Consider the following 25,009-nt stretch of genomic DNA (forward strand, 5'->3'; position numbering starts at 1 on the left):
TCTGGGCCACTAGGTGACAAGGGAGGGCATTCTCCCAAAAGCAGAACTTCAAAACACGATTGTCAACCTTGAACCACCAAAAAGCAAAGATGAAATAAAATCCTTCATGGGGATGGTGGAATTTTATAGTAAATTTGTACAGAACTTTGCCAGACGCACATATGCCATACGCAATCTGCTCATTAAAGGGGTGACATTCGAATGGAGTGTGGCGTGCCAGAAGGAGTTTGAAGATACAAAAAAGGCGCTAGCTGAAGCACCTAATCTCAAATCGTTTATACCGGGCAGGAAGACCCTACTGACCACTGACGCAAGTTCAAAAGGATTGGGGGCAATTCTCATGCAGGTCGGAGAAAGAGGGGAGGAAATGATAGCTTTTGCGTCATGCTCGCTACGAAAGGCAGAGGTCAACAACTCGGCAAAAGAGAAAGAAGCGCTAGCGGCGCATTGGCCCATGAACAAATTCAGAGACTTCGTGTGGGCAATGAAGTTTCACCTGAGGACTGATCACAAGCCCCTAGTCGAGGTCTTCAGCCAAAAAGGGCTGGACTCCATCTCGAGCAGGATCAGAAGATGGGTGTGAACCTCCAGGAGTACACGTTTGAGGTGGAATACGTACCTGGATTGAGGAACCTGGCAGCTGACTGTCTTTCTCGTTTGGCGAGTGAGGACCGTGGTCAAGCAGTCGAGGCGGAGGAGGAGATGGAGGCTGATAAAGAAATACCAGCGACGAACGTGTGTGTCGTCACTCAAGGAGCCATTGAAGAAGGTAGCTGGAAGGAAGCCCTCAGAGCTGACAAGCTTCTACAGAAAGTCTGTGAGAAGACAAAGGGAGGTTGGATGGACCAAGACAAACGTGAGAGCTGCTTAGACCATTCTGGATGGTCAGAAACTCTCTCTCTCTCAACGATGATTGTCTGTTCAGAGGTACTAGGTTGGTCCCCCCAAGACATTAAGAGAGAGTTTAGTCACCCTGGCCCATGAGGAGCACCTCGGAGTTACCAAAACCAAACAAAGGTTGGGCTAGACTACTAGTGGCTGAGCATGGATATCGAAATTGAGAGGAAGATAAGAGACTGTGTGCCATGCTCCACCAGTGACCAGATCCTAAAACAGCACACACCACCCATGCAGTGTAGGCCCCTTCTCGTGTGTCCATGGGTAGACACAGCTTTGGACATAGTGGGCCCACTGACCGGGGAACATCGCACACCTTACATTTTGGTACTTATGGATCCATATTCCAGGTGGCCAGAAGTGAACTTTGTGTCAGAGATCACCACAAGAGTTGTCATAGATCTTCTGCAAGAGATATTCTCCAGAGAACGTTTGCCAAGTAGCTTATTGGCAGACAATGGAGGGCAACTCTACTCTAAAGAAATGAAAGAATTCCTAGAGAGTAATGGGATAGTACACAAGCGTTGTGTACTTTATCACCCCGAGATGAATGGGATGGTCGAACGAATTAACGACCATCAAGGAGGGGATCTATTTAGCCAGAACCAATGGGCTATGTTGGAAGGAAGAGGTTGTGCAACGTCTGGAAGCCTACAGGCTGACCCCTCATCAAACCACTGTCAAGACACATTTTGAATTGCTCTGAGCCAGAAAGTCCAACACAAAGTTAGTACCTGGGAGGATGAAGTGGCATAAAGGGTGGACTGACCAGAATAAGGAGTCACAGTGGCGAAACCGTGAAATTAAAGCCATGAGCGATAGAAAGGCCAGGTTCGACAGGCTACATGCTGTCAAAGAAGTGAGGTTCCAGGTGCGCGATCCCATCAAAATCAAAGCACCCACATGTAGAGCAGATTGGTCCGAATTCACTAAGCCTACCAAAATTGTAAAGTTATTTAAGAATGCGGTCAAGACCTAGGAGGGGAAGATTTGGAATCTGGGGTGGGTGGTAAGGTTCACTGTTCCCACGGTTGACACTGACAACACACCCGAGAATGGGAGGGAAACACAGAGGAGGGGTGAAACACCTGAGAAGGATTGTCCAGAAAAGGCCAAACCTTTCCCCAGGACAAGTCACAGGAAGGTCTGCCACCCGAGGTACTTGCAGCATTATGTCACTTGATAATTACCCTTGTGCATTCCCTCCTGTTGTGTTAATTTGTTCTTGTTAAGGAGGGGGATGTGTGATGTCTTCCACTGCAGGGGCCCACCCTGGCCTTGCCACTCACCTCTTTCCTGGGTTCACAATGGTTCATGCAACTGTGACATGCTGTGGAATGTCACAGTGGCGAAGGTTCTAAAGGAAGCTCCCTGTGTGGAGCGAGAAGCGGAGTCGGTGACTAACAGCTGTGGCTGAGGTCCCTGTGCTGTAACTTTACAAATAAAGTCTCCCGTTTTTATAAGAGCGTTTCCTGGCTCATGAATGAATTATCCCGACTTAACACTTGGATGTCCTCTTAATTCAGTTTACCTTATGTCCAGGTGAGTATTGCTCCGATGGTGTCAAGGTTATTTTATAAGTAACCTTAGAAGCTCAGCCTGCTCATGGACAACACCCACTGTGACACTGATCAACCTTCCTGGATGATTATGCTACCTCTGTGGGAATGTATAAAAACATGTCTGTTTGCCTTTATGTCACCATGGCTCCCATAACGAATTAAAAGGGCATCTGTGGTAATTAAAGATGATCCTTGAGCCAGGTGTACAAAACAGGATAGTTTTATTTGAGCTTAGTTCCAGGTTAGATTGGTAGAAGAAGATAAGTAGATAGTAGAATTTGCCCCACCAGGAGCAGTCTCCCTGCTGCTCAGCCTGCATGCACCAACTGACACTTCCACACATAACTAAGCACCCAAGCATTCCATGACATCACACATTCCAGCACTCATCCTGGCTGAGCAGTAGGGAAGACAAAGCTTGGGAACAGGAATGGCAACAAGTAATTTATAACCCCTTCCTTAGGGAAACAAAAGCAAAAATGAAGCACGAGAATAGGAACCGAACTCGGGTATTCACCATCCCCTAACCTCACAGTGACAGGGTACACACCACCCTGAAAAACAGAACTGGGGCAATAAGCTCCCACAACCTCACCATAAAACAGGACTGGGGCAATAAGCTCCCACAGCCTCACCATAAAACTGGACTGGGGCACTTCGCTCCCACAATCACAACGTAACCAAAACAGGGTACTAGAAAGTACCCAAAATTTGAGTACAGGCAAAAAGCACAGGATACAATAAACAACAACCCCATAGTAGGGTGAAGAACTCTACATGCACTCAGAAACGAATCACACACACCATTACATGATATGTCAAGCATACAATCCATAGTAAATAAACAGACTTAGACTCCGGTGACCGATCTCTCACCCGAAGTGAAACCAGTGTCCAAAGTCCAGTGTCTCCCCTGTGTTTCAGAGCAAGAAACACATGCCTGCCGAGAGATCCCACTCCATTGGTCGCATCATCCTCTCCAAATAGATCTGCAGAGCTGAAAGAGTCACTGCCATACAGCTGCTGAAGGGATGACTTTGCTTCATACTCCACATCAAATGGCTCCAGCACCCGAAGCACAACTCCTCAACTTCCGTGGGCTAGAGTGAAACAGACGCAAGTATCTCTTGCACACCAAACGCAAAATCATCCTCAAATGGAGAAAATGCCATGACGTTCTGACTATCTCTACAAGACTGGCAGTCATGAACTCCTCCACAGGATAGTACTACTTCTAAGCACAATGGATAACAATATGTGGTTGGCAAAACAACATAGATCCCAAATGCCAATCCCAAAATGGCGGCACGCACCACACGCTGCACCGGGTGGCTCTCGGCACGCCGGTGCTGGAAAACAACGTGATTGAGCGGCATTGAAGCAGCTGACCTTCCATGTCGTTAGAAAGGCCACGGAACTCCTCCTCGCAGCAGAGACATTAGGTATGTTCCCAGCGCATTACGCAGCTTGCGCACTGTTTTAAAAACAACATGACAGTTAAACTGTCCACTCCTACGCGGCTAAATAAAAATTGTGAAAAACGCCAAGAGTCAAGATCCAATACACAGCACCTACCCAATGGTGACACAGGCGGCAGATTTGGGGCTTTCATCTACTTGTTAACATCGGCATAATGGCTCCTAGGAGTGTCGGTCTTTAGCAGAAAGTATTACGCCCACATATCTCCAGAGAGACCCTAACTATCGGATACCATCAATTGAGCACTGCCGATTCTCCACACCGAGTGAAAATGTTACCCAGGAAAAGTCTTCTAAAAGGCAGGGTGACAAAGTATTTGCAGGGAACTTCAACACACTCCCTGATCGTGTAAGACACATTGACCCTTCTGGTTCCTCACAGGCAGTCAAACTCCTACCAGACTTTATCCAGTGTTCCACGTGTAAAGTATCACAGGGGTGCTGGTTATCCTAGCACACATCGCTGGTGCCAATTCCCACGCATCGATTTGGGAATGTCCCACAACGGTAGAAAGAGCAGCTGGGCAATAACAAGTTCTCCAAGGCAGTAGGATGGCAGGAATCTCCCAGTAGTTGCATGAATACTGGCACTGAAAGGTTAAATGACCTGGGCTGCAGGCTGTTTTCGGGGCCATGCATTGCTATGAGTGACCGGGTTCTGGGTGGCGGAGCATGCCAACTACCATGAGCCAGGTGTATATGCCTATCAGTCCCGCAATGGTGTCTTGGGCCATGGCGGTGACACACCGCTGGTGCCAGGCATTTGCTACCGCATTTCCAGGGCCATGCATTGCTATGAGTGACCGGGATCTGGGCGGCGGAGCATGCCAACTGCCATGAGCCAGGTGTATATGCCTATCCGTCCTGCAATGGTGTCTTGAACCATGGCGGTGATACACTGCTGGTTCCCGGCGGTAGCTACCGTATTTCCGGGGCCATGCATTGCTATGAGTGACCGGGATCTGGGCGGCGGAGCATGCCAACTGCCATGAGCCAGGTGTATATGCCTATCAGTCCCGCAATGGTGTCCTGGGCCATGGGGGTGACACACCGCTGGTGCCAGGCGGTAGCTACCACGTTTCCGTGGACATGCATTGCTATGACTGACCGGGATATGGATGGCGGAGCACTTTGACTGCAGATATGGACGCACCATGGTGTGTCAATCTCCAATGGGCAGTTGTCAACAGTGCACAGTGTGCACATGATAAATGGCACGTCATTGTGCACACAATGCCAATGTGACCTTTTCCCCATTGCTGACAACACATGCTGTGTTTGTGATGTGATCTTGAACATTGCCATGTGCTCCCTCACATATCACTTGTGATGTTGATGTGCATGTACACCAAACAGTGTTGTGTTGTACTCTGCAATGGGGACACAGTGCAATGTGTGAAAAGGCTTAAAAATCCCACTGATGTATGAGTTAATGGACAATGTGCAGATTGGACTGTCCAGTTTCCATGGCTCATGCACACACTTGTTGTTTAGGCACAGAATGTGCTTATTGTGTTGTTGGTGTGTGCCTTGTGCAACCTACACATGAAGGTGGGGCAGGCACAGCTGATATGTATGTGACAGTAGTGTTGCAGTTGAACACATATGCTGGAAGGATTACTCACAGGGCTGCTCGTGCTAGATGTGGCCATATCCCTTTGTGCATTTACATGGCCTGTTTTTTTCTGGAGGCACTTGCTGTGTGAAAGGGGACACGTGTACAAGTAGTGTAGCAGAGGTTGTCCCAACATGTGAGGTGGTCTATGACTCAAAAGTGAGTCTAGTAATTGTTGGTGTTGTGTCACTCAGGACATCAGAATTTCGACACGTGTAATGTTGTATTGCATTGCCATGTGTCCCCTTTCATCTCTACTAGGAGGAGACCAAATATACATCAACCCTTCACAGTGCTGGCAGACATGGAGAATGAGGAGATCATCTGGAAATTACGTCTGGATCGACCCACCCTAAAGAACCTATGTGCCATGTTGGAGCCCCACCTGCAGCCTCGCAGAACACATCCAACTGCTTTTAACCCGCCATCGAAGGTGATGGCGGCCCTGCATTTTTTTGCCACTGGATCCTTCCAGCACACGGTGTCCAACGCAGGTGGGATGTCGCAACCCATGTTCAGCATGGTGCTATGTGATGTCCTGGCCGCTATGATGATCTACAAAGACAGATATATCCATTTCCCCAGCAGCCATGAATTGGAGGCTGTTAAGGGTGATTTTTATCCCCTTGGACACATCCCCAATGTTGTTAGAGTCATTGATGGCACACATGTTGGGCTGGTTCCACCGCAGCCACGTGAGTGCATCTACAGGAATTAGAAACATTTCCATTCTATCAAGTGGTGTGCTACAGTGATGCCCATGATGACCCGTCGTGTGGTGGAACGTACTTTTGGGCTCCTGAAATCACAATTTCGCTGCCTGGAGAAGACCGGAGGTGCCCTAATGTACTCTCCCAGAAAGGTGTGCCAGATCGTTGTTGCCTGCTGCATGCTCCACTACCTGGCCTTGCGCAAGCAGATCCCACTGCTTCTGGACGATGATCAGCCAAGGCCCCCGCCTGCAAATCCAACCCATGTCCAGTGATGAGGATAGTAGAGAGAAGGAGGGTGTTGACCTGCGTGGTCAGCTCATCAAGAGCTACTTTACATAGAGGGGAATGACAAGGTACAACGGGCCATTGTCTCCTGGTGTTGTTTTTGGTGAAAAATTCGATGTGATCATTGTGACTGCAGCCTGTTATTACCTCAGGGTTGGATGACAATGTCTAGGGGACCCGGTAGACATGCACCGCTATAGGAGGTGTATGTCGGTACTGTTGCTCATTGTGATGTGTGCAGATTGGTGTACCTTGATATCAACTGTTGTGTGTTGGCTGTGATACCACCGCCTGACTAGTGACTATTGTTCTGTTGTATTTCCCTAGGTCCCTTCAGCCTCTCCTTGCCTACTGACAATCCGTGCTCCTGTGACATTGTGATCATGGTTTCATTTTTACTTACTGTGATGAAAATGGGGCAGACACAACAACATTTATGTGTAAGAAGTGTTTATTTACAATGGATATATGTTACAGAAATGTGAAGGGTGAAGCAATGATAATAATAATAATAATTCTTTCTTTATTCGGCTTCTGTCATTACAAAACCATAAAAGAAGCAACACAAGTTACGCATTTACATATTTAAAAAATATCAGTCTGTCATAAGAGAATTCTATAATGTTAAAGGTATAGGTTTCATTTAAGTAGTTCCAGCTTTTAAAGATTATTCCTATGCCTGACAATACATTTTAAAAAATTTAAAACATGATAGCAAGTGCATTCAGAATCTAACATTTGTAAACATAGCATGGCGGGACGGCATTGTTTAAAGCCCCAGCGCTTTAACAGGGGAAATAACCAAATTTTTCTGTGTATATGAAAATATTTACAGAACAATATTGTGTGTATGCAGGACTGTAGCGACATATCATCACATGGGCAGAGAGCCAATGTTGATTCCCATGTGTTTTTTACCGGAAAGGCTACAAGCCTATGAAAAAGGTTAAGTCTGAACCTTGTCAGGAGCATCTTATCATAGGTACTGATCTCTAGTGTAAGATAAGGCTGGATTTGGAAGGTGAGCTGTACCATATTTGCATGCAGCACAGATTGTTTATTTGATACCAGAGTAAGCCTAAGAGTCTCTAAGTGGCTCAGGGCCACTTGCTTCAGCTCTTTCTTTGTAATTTCTGTTAGCTTATCCGGTGTAAGGTAGTACCTTTCCAGACCCAGGTCTGAGAAAAAGTGCCTGACATAAGTAAGCCATGCTATTTTGTGCGCGCGGTCCAGCGCCATGGAATCCTCTAAAATGTGTTTGGTCAGCACATTTTTGTCCGAGACCCAAATGCGTCTCCAAAGTAACAAAGGCTGAACCTTTATCAAGTCTTCTATATAGGTGATTCCTAATTCCATATGGCAGGTGTAGATAGAGGAGCATTTTGGCGCAGATAGGAGAAATCTCAAAAAAGAGTTCTCAGCTATCTGGAGAGAGCCAACGCCTGTATGCCCCCATAACCCTGCGCCATACAGCGCAATTGCCTGGCATTTTGCGGCATAAATTCTTAACAGCTCAACTTGTGGTCTCTTTCCCAATCGTTGGGAGAAGCTCATCAGTGCTGCGATTGCTCTCTTGAAAAGATGCCTCCTAGCCTCTATGGCTGCCTTCCAGTTTAATCTTTCGTCAATCATTATACCCAGGTAGGGGTACTGGGGGGTCCTCTCAAGTTTTTGTTCATTTAAGTAAATATTTTTTGTTCGTTTTCGTCCTCCACCAGCCACCATGACAAATGTTTTTTTAACGTTTACATGTAGATCTAAAGCCCTCATAAAATCAGCGTATTTAGTCAGGGACTTCTGGAGTTCAGTTGGTGTGCGGACCAGGATGACCGCGTCATCCGCGTAGAGTAGAGCGGGGATCAAGCGTTGATTCAGTCTTGGGAGGTCCTGCCCCCCTCTCAACATCTCCCCCTCCAATCCATTGGTGTACAGCGAGAAGAGAAAGGGGGCCAGGACACACCCCTGCCTTACTCCCCGCTCCACTCCAAAGGACGCGGTAAGCTCCCCTTTTGTGCCGTAGCGCACTCTTGCAGAAGCCTCAGAATATAATTCTCTCAAGAAATCCAAGAGGGGGGGATCCACCCCCATAGTTCTCAAGAGAGACCATAGCTTCGCATGAGATACGCAATCGAACGCAGCAGACAGGTCAATGTATACCATATACATTGTCCCCTGCTTTGCGTGGATGTACTTAGACACGATCATACTTAGGTTAAGGGCCTGTTCTACAGTTCCGAAGCCTTCCCTAAATCCAAACTGTAGGTCAGATATAATGTTCCTATCGTCTGCCCATTGCTGGAGCTGCTCGAGTACCGCTCTGCCAACTACTTTGCCCAGAGAGTCCAACAATGAAATTGGACGATAACATGTGACGTCCTGGCGGTCCCCCTTTTTAAAAATTGGTACCATAATGGATTTGGACCAGGACTCCATCAAACCCAGTTTTGCAGCCGCGGTACATACTCTTGTGAGTATAGGGGCCCATAGGTCCGGAAGGTGCTTAAAAAGGTCTACTGGCACCCCGTCGGGGCCAGGTGCTTTACCACCTTTACTTGATTTTATAGCCTGAGTTACATCAAATATGTCAAATTGCAAAGGAATTGGAAATTTAACTGGGGAAAGAGGGTGGTCTAGCCCTTCAATCGAAGATGTTACTTTAAATATTTTTGAAAAGTGTTCTACCCAGATTTCCTCTTCTATAGCAACCTCGATCTTAGGACTGTCGGGATCAGATAGGAAGGGGGTCTTAACTATCCGCCAAAAGGACTCACTATTTTTCATAAGTGAGCCTTTATGGAGATCAGCCCATAATGCTTGTTTTAACTCTTGTTTTCTCAGCTTCCTTGCCTTGTTATATTGGAGCCTGAGATGTTGTATTTGGTGTTGGACTCTATATGGTTGTTTAAGGGCCGTTTTTAAGTTGGTTAGGGCCACGGTGCAGTCGTGGTTGAACCATCCTGGTAAGGTTGGCTTAGCTGTTTTAAAATTTCTGGTCAACAAACCTTTTGTTTCTTCTAGTATTATCTTGAAGTTTTCAAAAACCACCCCATCATCTACTGAGAGATCTAAGCATTTTTTTATGTTAGGGTATGTTGTCTTTATCAATTTATCAGTTAATTGAATGGGATCGATCTTTTGCCATTTCAAAGTATACCCGTTTTCCTTTCCCAGCTCGATCTTATTTTGGGATAGGGTGTTTGCTATAGTTGCCGTTTGAGTTTCGAAATCATTCAGATAAAGATCCAACCTGATGGCAGAGTGATCATTTAGGGTGTTTTTCATAACTTTGAAATCCCTGGTTAGATGTCTTAATCCATCCGTCAAAAGAATGTAATCGACGGTGGTCTGATGACCTCTCCCTAGATACGTTGGGTCTAGGAGATTCCCAGTAGAGCCTGTTTTGTTTGCTATTGACAGTTCTAAGTCTAAAAGGAGGTTATTCATAGCTGTCCCCGTCCTTACGTGGGGGAAGTGCATGAGAGGGATGTCATACTCATCCACTATCCCACAACTCCGTTTACCCACGTGCGGACAAGGGTGTAGATTAAAGTCCCCTCCCCATAGTAAATGAACTGTTCCTTTCTTGTCGTACGGTTGTCGAAACTGGGTGATTTTTTCCTGGATTGTTAAAAGAGTGATGCAAAAATAGTCATCCTCCAAGTTATTATAAAAATGTATTAGAATAATTATTACTTTTTTCCCTGCCAATAGACAGAGTATTTGAAAATTTGGGGCGGATTCTACTTTTAGTACCTTCAGGTTTTTATTGTATTTGCTATGTAGGTGACCAGGCCCCCCTTAGGCCTACCCACATTACTTGCGAGGGCTGGGGTGAAGTACGTTTTATAGCCCAGAAGATGTAACTCATTTATAGCCCATGTCTCTTGTAGGCAAATTATTTTTCCTTCCTCTAGAAAGTGATCAGCGGAGCCATCCTCAATTTTGGGGCGGAGGCCTGCAGTATTCCAAAAGATGACCGACAAAAATTGTGTTTTTTTTTTCTCTGACCCTACAATAGTCGTTCCTATGGGGGCTGAGGGTAAGATGGGTTGATCGATATATTCCTTTTCTACTAATGGTCAGTCGACCATTTCTAGGCCACTGAACCGATTCATAGTCGGTATACCCGACCAGCTGTCCCAGTGTGGTGTTTCCCTATGGGGGGGTCTATATGGTCTCTGTGAAGGCCCACCCCACTGCTCCCACTCTCTGGCTCTGTTCCGTGGACCCATGATCTGCCATGGACCCTCATAGTTCTGGTAATGGGGGTCCACTGACCGCCAGGAGCTATCATAATCGTTATAACGCGGGGCCAGTTTAGGTCTGGGGATGTCAAATTCCCATGGCTGGGGGACTGGTTTACGCCAGGAACTATCAAATTCCTGGAGGTAGCTATTTTGATGTCTTGAGGAATAGAAAAAAGAAAGACGCTTTGTATCTATCCCACCACTTGAGTTATGATATTGCCAAGAGCAGATGTAATCAACTACTCTGGGGTCCTCAAAAGTGATTACAATACAATCTCCCTGTATTGTTTTCTTGCCATGACCTACCCATGAGGCCCTACATACCGTTAGCATCCTACTTGGCCAATTAGAAGGGATCAGGCGGTTGGTAGTTAGCCAATGTTGCGCCTTGTTTTTTAGGGACCAATTAGGTTCTACGCCCTGCCCCACCAGTTCTGGTACGCCAGTCATCACAACCACGAATGGACATGCCTCAGGTGGCATGTTAACGGTGACTTTACCCTCGTGTGTTCCTCTGGCTCCTCCTTTATTTATTACTGGGTTTGATATTTTCAAAGCTGGTGTTTTTGGGGCTGATGTTTTTAGGATTGGTGTTTTTAGGGCTGGTGTTTTTGTGACCGTATTAGTCTGGGGTATAGGTATTGTAGGTTTAGAGAGAAGTTTCTCCGCTGTGGGGGCCTTTGCTGTTGTTTGTTGTTTAGGAATTGGGCACGCTAAAGTTGTAATTTTCTTTTGTGGAATAGGAGCAGGCAACTTATTTGTCACCGTTTTTTGAGGCCCTTGAATCAGGTTTATTTTTGGAGGATTCGTAAGCTTAAAAAGTTGTTTCTCAATATTTGACAATCTACTTTCTAGGGGGAGAAAATGCGAGTTAAATAGGCCAGCTATTTGAGTTATTAAATCTGAGGTATCAACTAATTCTAGTTCTTTGCTGGGGGATAAAAGGACAGGGGAACCTAAAGTGGTAATGTCTGGTGTATAGCGTGGGGATTGGCGTACCAAAACATGGCAGTTGATGTCGTCAACTGTTTGCGAAGTTGGGCCAACCGTGTTTAAGTTTTCAGTTAATTCAGCTGTTTCTTTAACTATTATTTTTTCGCCCTTTTCCTTTCTTTCCTTAATTGCCCCCTCCCTCCTCCCTCTTGCTTGTCTTACTTCCTCTGGGGTATGATCGGGTGGGACTTCAGGTGTTTTCTCTAAATCCGTGTCTGAGGTTGATAAGGAGAGTTGGGAGGCTGAAAGATCTACGACGTTTGTAAGGCTAAACCTATTATTATCTTGTGTAATTGTGCTAAATTGCCACCTGTCTCGGGCGTTCTTGCAACCGCCAATAGTCCCATGGATGATCGCCTTGCAATAGCAAGGTCGATTGATACTCTGTCCTCGATCAAACTAATGCTTTGATCTATGAACGAGTTTGCCTTAGTGATAAATTCGTCCATGGGGCCTAACAGGTGCTCGCCAACCCCCCCTTTTTTTTGTTTACTACCCCTCGTTTTAATCATGAATTAAATTCACAAGGTCTTTGTAGAAAGTCTGTAAGAATGTTAGTCTCAATGTCAATAAGTAGAATGAGTACATACAGTTTTAGTCCATATAGGCAGGGCTTAGTGTAGTGGCCCGGTCCGGTCTCTCACGTTCTCGAACGGCCTCAAACGGCCCGCTCTTTGCCCGGTCTTCGCCCCGAGCTCCGTCCCGCGTCGCGATTAAACTTGGAATACTAAAATCCGTTGGATCAGTGGGCGTGGCCGCCGGGGGAAGAGGCACCAGCTGTGAGCAGTGGAGAATGCTGGGCCTCGCAGTCCCCCGGTAGGCTCCTTTGGCTCAGTGCACGCAAAAGTCCTCCACCTGGGCAAATCAGGCTGGGAGCGGGTAGACTGTCCGCCGACTGCGGGACCGCTCACACCAGCTGTCAGCCTCAGGGAGCAAGCAGGCAAACAAAGCGTCCAGGAACGATCCTCCGTAGCAGGTAGGAAGGAATCGATAAATAAGCGGCACCCGCAAAGCGGGTGTCGCGAAAGGTAATAAAATTTGGAGTCAGTGGGCGTGGCCGCTGGGGGAAGAGGCACCAGCTGTGAGCAGTGGAGAATGCTGGGCCTCGCAGTCCCCCGGTAGGCTCCTTTGGCTCAGTGCACGCAAAAGTCCTCTACCTGGGCAAATCAGGCTGGGAGCATGTAGACTGTCCGCCGACTGCAGGACCGCTCACACGAGCTGTCAGCCTCAGGGAGCAAGCAGGCAAACAAAGCGTCCAGGAACGATCCTCTGTAGCAGGCAGGAAGGAATCGATAAATGAGCAATGAGTTCAGAGTGATGGCAGATGAGACAAGTCTAACAGACGGATGCTATTAACACGGCATTGTGGGGAAGGATAGTTGAGATGGTCAATGGCGGGGGAAAAGGTGTGCCATCATGGGTTGCCCCTTGGCTGGCATTTTGCTGGTGCCTTTCGGCGGCTTGGGCCCAATGATTTCTTAGGGCAGACCCCTGGTTTCTTGGCAGGGGGGACGCAGCTGCAGCGCCAGTGGTGTCTGATGAGTCAGCCCTCTCCGTGTCTGTAGGGGAGGATGAGCAACTGGCATCCTGCTGGACACTGGAGGGAGGTGGAGGGGTAGTCTGGGTCGCACGCCTTATCCTAAGTTCCACCACCAGCTGGCCCAGGAGGTCCACAATTTGTCCCATGCGGTGGTCCATCGATTGCAGCATCTGGGTGAGCTCACACGCATCCTGGTGCGCCTGTTCCGTTTGGGCCTGGGCCTGCTCGTAAGTCCCAGTGACCCTGGTGATATTGGCCAGGGCTTCCGTCCTATGGTGCTGTTACCTCCATGTCTCCCTGGGCCTCGCCCCTGCCCTGCCCTGCTGTTACTCGCCTGTTGGCTTACCACTGTCTGCCCATGCGTACTTGCCCTGGCCTCCGCGGTTGTTGGGGTGGGGTGTACATCCTCTGAGGCAGGTCGGATGTTGCAGACAGCACTGGTGGTGGTGGTGGCCATAGGGAGTGTAGTAGTGGGTGTTGTTGTTGCTGAGGGTGGGGGGTGGCAGTGGTATCCCGGGACTAGTTGCGCACTGGCATGCCAGATGGTCCGGCTTCCTGCTCAAAGTCGTAGTCCAGGGAGTCTGCCCCAGAGAGTCAATGTTCCAACGGGGGAGGTGACTGGCTCAGCAGGTTGGTGTTCTCGTCCTCTGCGGTCAGTTCTTGGTAAGCGTGGGCGTAAAATCCGTTTCGCGGGCGAATTTGCAAATTATTGATGATTTCGCGATCCGCGAATCGCGCGAAATGACCCAATAATTCGCAAATTCGCAAGCTACGAATTATTTTGCTTGGTCGCGCTTGAAAAATACAATATCGCGCGCGCGTTGACTCTGAGCCTGCCGAGTTGTTTTTCTCCCGGTTTTGCGTGTGCTGCGCCATTTTTGATCTTGCTGCGTGATCGCGCGAGAGTTTTTCGAACGCAATTACGTCATCGCGGCTTGCCATATTGCATGGCGAGAGTTTGACAACGCGAGTACGTCATAAATGCCCGCGACGGCGCGCAGCTGACTTCCGGCGGGAGGTTTGAACAGCTCGCGTTCGCGAAATTGCAAAAATTGCAATTCTGCACAAGAAATCCACCGCAGGAAGCATAAACCTTGTGAAAATGATGACTTTGATCAGAATAACTCCTCAGATTAACATTTGGCTGCACTTTTTGGTGCAGGAGTCCATTTTTTGGGGTGGGGTGGGGTGGGGTGGGAGGAAGGAAGTGCCCCAGAGTCTCCTACTTCCTGTTCCTGTCCAGCAGGCTCCTCCCAGTGCTTTGTCCATGTACTGGTCACTTTTCATTTGGCTGTGGAGCTGGAAGGATTACTTTTTCTTGCTGCTGGTGGATTTTTGTATTTGAGGACTTTTTGGACTTTGGAGTTTGGATCACTTTTGGACTTGAGATTTTACAAGTAAGTTGGTGTTGTTTGTTTGGGGCATTGCAGTTGAGGCAACTCTAGTTCTAAAACTTTTTTCACAACTTTAACAAAATATATATTGTGGTGGGTAGCTAGCCACAGTATCCAGTAGGCCCAGGGTTAGTCATGGGTGCATGATAGAACTGTTTCTCTGATTTCTTTTAACTTAATTCTCATTTATGGCATGGAATTCTAGCTCACTGTTATATGTTGTTGTTTTTTTTTAATTTTGGGGTGCCTGTAAAGCCTCATTAGCCAGTAGGCCCAGGGGTAGTGAGTGGTGCATGGGCCTAGTCTTTCTGTGGGGTGTCTTGAATTTAAACATCATTGAGGGCATGGATGGCATGGGATTGTGGTGATTTTTATGTGTTTTTCGATTTTTGGGGGTGTTGTTGGGGACTGGCCATGTGGGGGGCGGGGGGCATTTTGAGGGCTGGTACAGGCAGGCCCTGGCCATGTGCTGGGGGTCAAGGGGCCATTTTGAATGCAGGCAGTGTGCTCAGGCCTGCACCCAGTTTGCCTTGCTTTCAACCATTATGCCCAGGGGTACTCAGTGGTGCATGGGCCTAGTCTTTCTGTGTGGTGTCTTGTATTTAAACATCATTGAGGGCATGGATGGCATGGGATTGTGGTGATTTTTATGTTTTTTTCGATTTTTGGGTGTGTTGTTGGGGACTGGCCATGTGGGTGGGGGCCATTTTGAGGGCTGCTACAGGCAGGCCCTGGCCATGTGCTGGGGGTCAAGGGGCCATTTTGAATGCAGGCAGTGTGCTCAGGCCTGCACCCAGTTTGCCTTGCTTTCAACCATTATGCCCAGGGGTACTCAGTGGTGCATGGGCCTAGTCTTTCTGTGGGGTGTCTTGAATTTAAACATCATTTAGGGCATGGATGGCATGGGATTGTGGTGATTTTATTTGTTTTTCGATTTTTGGGGGTGTTGTTGGGGACTGGCCATGTGGGTGGGGGCCATTTTGAGGGCTGGTACAGGCAGGCCCTGGCCATGTGCTGGGGGTCAAGGGGCCATTTTGAAGGCAGGCAGTGTGCTCAGGCCTGCACCCAGTTTGCCTTGCTTTCAACCATTATGCCCAGGGGTACTCAGTGGTGCATGGGCCTAGTCTTTCTGTGGGGTGTCTTGAATTTAAACATCATTGAGGGCATGGATGGCATGGGATTGTGGTGATTTTTATGTGTTTTTCGATTTTTGGGGGTGTTGTTGGGGACTGGCCATGTGGGTGGGGGCCATTTTGAGGGCTGGTACAGGCAGGCCCTGGCCATGTGCTGGGGGTCAAGGGGCCATTTTGAATGCAGGCAGTGTGCTCAGGCCTGCACCCAGTTTGCCTTGCTTTCCACCAGGGGTACTCAGTGGTGCATGGGCCTAGTCTTTCTGTGGGGTGTCTTGAATTTAAACATCATTGAGGGCATGGATGGCATGGGATTGTGGTGATTTATATGTGTTTTTCGACTTTTTGGGGTGTATAACTGATGTTCCTCTGTCTTCCATTGCTTTTAGGTGCACAAGAGAACCACCAGTGCCAGGAAGAAGTCCTTCAGCGGTGTGTGCAGCACAACGTCACAAGACGTCACGCGACGTCATGTGTGGCCACAGACAAGACAACTCTGCAACTCGTGCAACTGCGGCCTGCTGTTCTGACATCTGAAGAAGATGGGCCCAAAGAAAGGTGGCCGTAGCGCCTCAGCGAAGAAAGTTGCCAGTGCCACTGCCAGTAAGAAGGAGCAGAAGAAGCAAGTGGCACCACCTACCAAGGAGACTGGTGTGCCCACCGACACCTTTTTTGGGGAAAAAAAACTACGCCTGCAGCAGCAGCGGTGTCCGCGGGGGACCAAGCTGGAAGCAGCACCTCCGCTTCATTGGGCTCAGTGCCACCATGCCAAGTTAGGTCCAAGACCATAAGTGCTGCTGCGGCAGCCACTTTGGTTGTTCAATCACCATCACCATCGACCAGTGATGTTGGCTCATCACAAGAAAGTACCATCCAATCAACAACGGGTGTAACTCAGCTGACGAGTGTTCAACAACCACAGCCGCAACGACAACCACAAGTGCAACTAGTACAAGCGCAAGTACATGGGCAAGGAGAGGCGCAAGTACATGGGCAAGGAGAGGCGCAAGTACATGGGCAAGGAGAGGCGCAAGTACATGGGCAAGGAGAGGCGCAAGTACATGGGCAAGGAGAGGCGCAAGTACATGGGCATGGAGAGGCGCAAGTACATGCACAAGGAGAGGCGCAAGTAGAGGTGCATGGAGAGGTGCCACTAGAGGTTCATGAAGCGGCACAACTGCCTACAACGCTTGTTCCTCCAGAAGTAGGGGCACATCAGGAAATTGATATTCAAGTGGAAGAATCATCCAAGGAAGCCACTCCTTCTGAGGATGATCCATTGTCTTCCAGATCCCCAGCAAGAAAAAGGTTAAGGAGGGCTGCTACTACTACAAGTTCTTCTTCAAGCCCCCTTCATTCTGATGACCTTGATCTTGATTGGAACCCACCAATGCAGTTTGACAGTGAGGCGCGCCATGAGCCGACAAAGGTAGCTAAGCCTAAAAGGAAGGTTCCCGCAAGGCTTCAACTTATGGTTGGTGACGATGAACAAGAAGTGGTGCCTTCTGCTGCTGATGAAGAGTCTGACGATGACCCAGTCACCACAGACGTCACTCCAGCCACAGCGGGCATGCAGCAGACAAACATTTTAACCCTAGCCCGAATGGCTGCTGAGCGGGATGTGGGCGGTGTGGCACTGGTACCACCACCAACGCAGTTAACTACAACACCAGCACGACCTCCAGCTTCCATATTTTCTCATCAGAAGGGCTGGCAGGGACCTCCATCCAGCTCGACCTCCATTACCTCAAGTAGTGGTGCTGTAAGTGAACAACAGAAACCAATTCAGCCACGCCCATCCTCCACTTCATCTGGCATTGAAAGTCAAAGTAGCACCTCCACCACCAGCAGACATCTCCAGTCCCCAGTTTGGGACTTCTTTACTGTTAGCAAAAAGGCGGAAAACATGGTTGTTTGTTCGATTTGTAAAGTATCAGTTAGTCGGGGTAAGCTTGGTACCAACTATCGTACCGGAGGCCAGAGAGGTCATCTCAAACAACACCACCCTATCCAGTGGTATAAGCACCTAAGTGACATCGAGGAAGCCAAAACAAAAACAAATCCAAATGTATCCCTTGATATTGCATCTGATGATGATGAGAGGCTGATCGTGCAGGGGGGAAGTGAAGAAGCAACAGACATTTTTTCTGGTACATCCAGTACCCCTGGCAGCAGCACTGCAGTGGTAGCACCCACACCCTCTACCCCTGCAACATGTATGAGGCACACTAAGAGTCTGGGACAGACACCAATGCAAAAAACTAAATCAATGAGCCTAACTGGTTTGAAGTCTGCATCATCATCATCATCATCATCAAGTAAAACGGTCCAGCGCACCATTAGCAGCATGTTTTGGTCGGATGCGCCATTTGAACGCAACCACCCAACGGTGCGTCTGTATAATGCAAAGCTGTCTAAAATGCTAGCGCTGGACCTTCTCCCTTTCTCTTTCGTGGAAGGGGTGGGTTTTCGTGAATTGGTGGCAACAGTCTGCCCTAAATGGAAGGTTCCTAGCTGGTCCTATTTTGCAAGGGTTGCTGTTCCAGCACTACATCAAGATGTGCTGGAGGTGATTGGCGCAGCTATTCTGAAGAGTGCTGTTCACACTATCCACATGACAACATGTGGACCAGTTGCCAAGCCCTTGATTACATGTGCATCACTGCACACTGGGTCTCTTTTGCAGGGGTCGAAAAACAGTTAAAACACAAAGATGTTGATACGGAGGAAGTTTTTCAAGCTACTCGCAAACAAGCAACAGTAGGCATGTTTGCCATGGAGAAATCTCACACTGCACCTAACCTTTTGGAGGAGTTTAACAGGAAGGTCAATGAATGGCTGCATCCAAGAAACTGCACAGTTGGTTATGTTTCCACGGATAATGGCAGTAATATAGTTAAGGCCATGGAGAACGGTGGCTATTTCAGAGTGCCGTGTTTGGCGCACAGTATTAACATCGTGGTGCAAGTCTTCTTGAAAACAGAAGCAACAGTCGTCAAATTACTGACCATCTGCCGAAGAATCTGCACACATTTCAGCCATTCTTTTAAGGCCCGGAAGCAGCTGAGGGGCCTTCAATATGAAAGTAAACTGCCAGTCAAAGGACTAATCCAGGAGGTGGCAACACGTTGAAACTCAACCTTTTATATGCTTGAGCGTCTGTCTGAGCAGTGGGAGGTAATACATGAGTTTGTCTTTAAACTGGGTTCTACTCACAAAGACATGCTGCTAGAGTTGGAGGAATGGAAGCTAATTGCAAGCCTGACAGACATGCTTCGTCCTTTTGAGCTCTTCACGCGTGAAGTCAGCAGGGAGGACTGTTCTTTGAGCAAAGCTATCCCATTGTTGCGCATGCTAGAGCACCAACTGAAGGAGGTGTCTTCAACGTTCCGAGATGATGGTGAAAAGCGAGAAGCATATGGTTTGGCGGAGAAGTTATTATGGCGCCTACTTGACAATGAAAGGCTTAAAAAGATACATAGAGAACAACATTACATTTGTGCCACTATTCTTGATCCACGGTACAAAAAGGCACTGCCCACCAATACTTTCATTCCTTTTTCTGAAGCAGATGTTTCAAAGTACAAACATTGGCTAGCTGTGTCAGCCACTCGGTTCGAAAAAGACCGGCAGAACCTTCAAGGAGGCAGCACAAGTACAACTGAATCAGCAGGCCATCCGGCGTCAAGTTCCACTTCTCAATCCGTGGCCGAAGGGAGTCACTTTCCCTCACAGCCGTTAACGACACCAGCAACTGTGGAAAAGTCAGGCCATAACGCACCTGATGCCCAGGCTGCTGGCGCAGGACGCCTCTTAGTTCCCATCTTGAACAATTACCAAATAAAGAGACGGGCGCTGGGAGTAGGAAAACAAGAACAGAGTTTTATTTCTCATGAGGAGAGCCTGTCATTTCGGACACTCGCATAGTGTCTTCAGGAGGTGCTCTCTCTTGGTGCTCTCCACCACAACACCACAAGTTTCTCTGAGGCTTCGTCTTTTATACACATGTTTATGATGCACAAACATTCCTTATTGCAATAAAGACACATATCAAACAATGGCTGCGATACATTGACGACGTGTGGCTCCTGTGGCAGGGGAGCCACACGGAATTGATGGAATTCCACCAATGGTTGAATAATAAACATCAGGACATAAAATTCTCTATTGAACAAAGTAACAGCAAGATGACGTTTCTTGATGTCGAAATTTCTAATGATGAGGGTCATTTAAAAGCGTCCCTACATAAGAAAAAGACCGACAAAAACACCATCCTACACCATGGGAGCGCACATCCCAGAAATCTTAGAGCTAATCTCCCTTACGGACAGCTTCTTAGAATAAGGAGAAATTGCTCAGAAGTTGCGGAATATGACCGACATGCACAGACATTCTGTGACGAAATGATCAACAGAGGTTACCCCAAAAAATTATTAAAACATTCAAACAAAAGGGCCCGATATACCCCACGTGAGTGCCTGCTAACACAAGATAAGCACAAACCAGAGCTGGACAAGATGGTCTGTGTGACCACTTACGGCCCAGACACCCACAAAGTCAGGCAGATGATTTAAAAAAATTGGCACTTGTTGGAAGAACTAGAATGCCCCTTCCCGAGGCCGATATTTGCCTACAAAAAGAACCAGAGCATAGGCCAGAAACTGGTGCGCGCTGATGTACGAATACAAAAACCAAAAAGCGACCTAATCACTAAGTGGGGTCTCAAACCCATCGTGGGACACCACAGATGTGGGAACTGTGTGTCATGTGAAACTACGATTGAGGGAAGTGAATTTACCCATAAAAACATCAAATGGAAGAATAAAGGATTCTCCAACTGTCGGACACGAAACGTTGTGTATGCGATAGTATGTCCTTGCGACAAAATTTACATTGGTAAGACTAACCAACAAGTAAACATTTGCATAACACAACACAGATCAAGAATAAAGAATAAGGTGGCCAATGCACCAATGGTACAACATTTTATAGAGACTGAACATCGAGAAACTGATTTTAAATGGACAGTATTATACAGCATCAATCAGGCAAGGTGTCCCCCTGACACTGAAAATGTGCTTCTTACAAAAGAAGCATACTTAATCTTGAAATTCAACAGTACCCAAAGTGGGTTAAACACACTGTCAGAGGTCTCCAGGCTTTAATCTCCTTTGCAACAACTCAACGGTCAAAAACCGATATAGTGCTTCGTGCGAGCCAGCATTAGAATGCATTGACTGAGTATGATTTTTGACTTAGAAGAAAACGTGAGAGACAAAAACAAAAATAGTATTTCTTCACACTAGACGGCATCCAAAATGAACTACATGTCCCATAAACCTTAGATCACATGACCAAGAGCGCTTTATCACGTATGCAGCAAGATGGCTGCTGTTGTCAAAACGCCAGCTGTAACGCGGAAACACAGAGCGACAGTGCGCTAAAGACTGCCGGATTTCTTCCCCGCAGAGCCCGCTTTTTTCACTAAAGGTAGGAATGCTGATTATAAATTCAAACTAGCTATGCAATAGAAACGCGAGCGCAAGGCAGATATGGACTAAAAGTACCCCCTCTCTTTAACAGATCGAGGAGGAACAGTGCCGCATTTCAAAGAGAGTTTTTTCACGTCCGTCGAGGGACGTCGCCCGCTAAGGTAGACCGACTTTGAGCAATTGATTATGCAAACCATACAGCACAATCTCGCTCTACTCAGTCGCATAAACCATTCTAATTTTTCTTGTATAGGGAGGACAAAACCACCCCTAAAAGTAAAACATTAACAGAGTACAGAAGAGAGGAGACAAAACGGAGACACACTTTAAGAACAGCGGTGCCACAAACAGGTATGAATTAGCACCGCTCATGAACCAGGGTACATCACCCCACAATTAGAATTAAGCTAATAGATAAAACTATCTTACAGAATATCCTGAGACATAGAAAAAGTGAGGAGGCTGTTGAACCTGCTGGATCCGGCTACACGCAGAGTTACAGGTACACAACTGCTTACAAACATAGGTTAAGTGAAGCAGAATGGGTGAGAGAAATAAAACTAAAACGTCATTTTTCGTTTGCACACATTTTCCAGATAGAGAAAAGATAGAAGTGACAAGGCCCTGACGAGACCCCGTCTATTGAGTTAACGGGTTCGAAACGCGTCGGCATCAAGAAGGCTATAAAAGTGCACAGGACTCACTGCGATATCGCATTCATTGATTTATATCTATTAGCCCTCTTGCGGACTTTCTGTCCTTCAATGATTCTATGAAAATTATCATTTGTGATAAAGGCATTGTGTAAAAGTTAGCATATTTTGCCAAAATAGAAAACAATGTGCAAGATGTTTTTTTATGTGAGTTGGATTTAGTGTTTTTTTAAATTAATGTGATGTCATTTATGTTTTTCATATTTTCCACTACGTGTTATATGTTTCGTGTGTTTTTCATACATGCAATAGTGATCTATTTTTGTATTTGAATGTAAAAAAAGTAAAGGGTGAAAATAAAATAAACCTACAGAATCAGAAATAGTCCTGATTTATGTGCTTGCATTATCAAGCAACAAAGAAGTGTGAGAGGGGCAAATTGTATGTTAAATTGAAGTAGGAAAAGGCATGCTTGGAATCCCAGCTTCAGGCCTATTCCCATACCAGTCGCTCAGATGTCATCCTCCCCTCCTGAATGTAACAAGCGATTGTGATCTCTCAGCCGGACATTCCTACAGGACACGAGGGCAGGAGGGGATGATCAGATCAAAGGTTGGGCAGGCGATAAGATCGGGGACCTCGGTTGGTGTATCACGGTTTTGTTATGCTGGGCAGGAAAAAAGGGGGGGTGTACATCCACGAGGCTTGGTCTTAGGACTTGGGACCGGGTCGAAAGGCCAAGTGCAGCTGGGGGGGGTCGTCAGCTGAGGGGAAGGGTGTTCTTGGGAGGAAATGGGGGGGTGTGGGTCAAGCAGGAGTGTTACTTGTAGAGCAGGGTCACACAGAGGGAGAGGGTTTTATGGCCGATGCATGAGCAGTGCGCGCGGGGAGGGGTGCCGGGAACAAACGGGCAGAGAGGCCATGGTGCCTAAAATGGCTGTCGTGTACGTGTGTGCATGGGTCTATGCTGGCGGGATAATACAGTCAGGGTTTAGCGATATCCGTTCTGCTTACAACAAGGGGTACAGTGAACACAAATGAACGCCGCTTATGTGCATATACATTGCCATTTTCAACACAACCATATCATCATCCTGACCTGCACCAGGCCGCAAACAAATATTGTCGGAAGGGGATTGGCTAACTCAGCAAGGGTTAGCTCGGTCCACTGATGAAAAGGTCGCAGATGGTACGCAAAGTGGATCAACCCTGGAGCACCTTGAGTCGGTGGTGCAGGCCTATCTGGATGACCCAACATAGGTCTGTCATAATGAGAACCCATTGGGATATTGGTATACGAAAAGCTCTGTATGGCGACTGATCACCAACCTGGCTCTAAATTATTTGTCTTGCCCACTCGCAAGCGTGTCATCTGAACATGTTTTCAGTGCTGCTGGTGCCATTGTTACTTCAAAAAGGACCCACCTTTTGCCCAAAAATGTGGAGAGGTTAACAATAATCAAGATGAATCAGCACTTCATACCACCCGATTACAAAATACGTGAATGCATGCAGGAAGAAGAGGACACCGACTTAGGTGACGCCGACGGAACTTCTTCTCGGTCACCAGACCTACTCCTGTCTCAATTCATAGACTTGGAGGACGAGCTCTGCTTCCCTGACACCGAGGCCTGAACATTACTTCCTTTTTTTCCGTACTTATTCACTTTTATTCCTGTGTGTCTTTCTTTGTTTTGCTACTTTTACCACAACAAAACTCTAATCACCTAATCACAATAAGTCCATCATCAGCACTGTCTTCATCTTATTTTCCTTATTGATTTGAAGGTGCCGCAGTCTGCATTCAGATGTTCACAAGTTCACAACTCAATCATGCTCCTCTATCCTCCTCCTCCAGACTCCCCCTATCCATTTCCCTCAAGGCAGATGGATGGATTATGGAGAAAAAACAAACTTTGTCTTCGTAGACGAGTCCCCTCAAGTGGGACTGAAATAACTGACTGACTACATGCTTGCTGATTGTTGACAGACCTACTTCTGAAATTTACAGGAGAGGCTGCCCTGTGGGCCCTCACTATCCGAAGAAAATGCGGAAAAAAAGTAGAACAGGTAATGAATAATGAGAAGATGGCATGCAGTGGACAGCAATGGCTGCCTGTCTCTGTCGAAACCAATTGCTGTTTGTTTTTTGTGAACAGCGCAATTTGCCATGTTTTGAATATACCAGTATTGCAGGTTTTTGGGGGTTTATTTGGGGGTGTTCTAGATTTGCGGTGCTGGGTCGGGGGGTCTGGGAGCACTGCTGGCACAGTCTAATGTTGATTGCATTTGTTTTTCAGGAAATCCATGGTGGAAAAGGGGAGTTAGGGCCTAGCTACACAGCGCATTTGGACTGAATTCCAGGTTGGCCCGAAATTTGCTAAGTCTCACTTTTTAAGGTTTTGCTTTTTGGCTGTTTGGGGGGTCTTCTACTTGTTTCCACCTGGGTAGATGGGTCTGGGGGCATTGCTGGGAAGGTGTAATACCGGATAAAAGTGTTTTGGAGCAAATCAGAGGTGAAAAAGTTTTTGCGTTTTTGCTCACTTGCTTGTCTTTGGGGTGCTGTTTGGGGGGTTGCTGGTGTTTGGGGGTGGGTTTTGGGGTCTGGGAGCACTACTGGCACAGTCTAATGTTGATTGCATTTGTTTTTCAGGAAATCCATGGTGGAAAACGGGAGTTATAGCCTAGCTGCGCAGCGCGCTTGGAGTGATTTTGGAAAGAGGCCTAAATATTTCTAAGTGTGAGCTTTTCCAGTTTTGCTTTTTGCCTGTTTGGGGGTCTTCTACTTGTTTCCGCCTGGGTTGACGGGTCTGGGGGCATTGCCGGGAAGGTCTAATACCGGATAAAAGTGTTTTGGATAAAATACATGGTGAAAAAGTTTTTCACTTTTTAGCGTTTTCGCTCACTTTCGTGTTTTCGGGGGCCTGTTTGGGGGGGGTTAATGGTGTTTGTGGGTGGGTTTTGGGGTCTTTGAGCAACGCTGGGTATAGATACTTTTGATTGCAAGAGG

The sequence above is a fragment of the Lissotriton helveticus genome, chromosome 7, assembly GCF_964261635.1.
Source record: "Lissotriton helveticus chromosome 7, aLisHel1.1, whole genome shotgun sequence".
Lineage (NCBI taxonomy): Eukaryota > Metazoa > Chordata > Amphibia > Caudata > Salamandridae > Lissotriton > Lissotriton helveticus.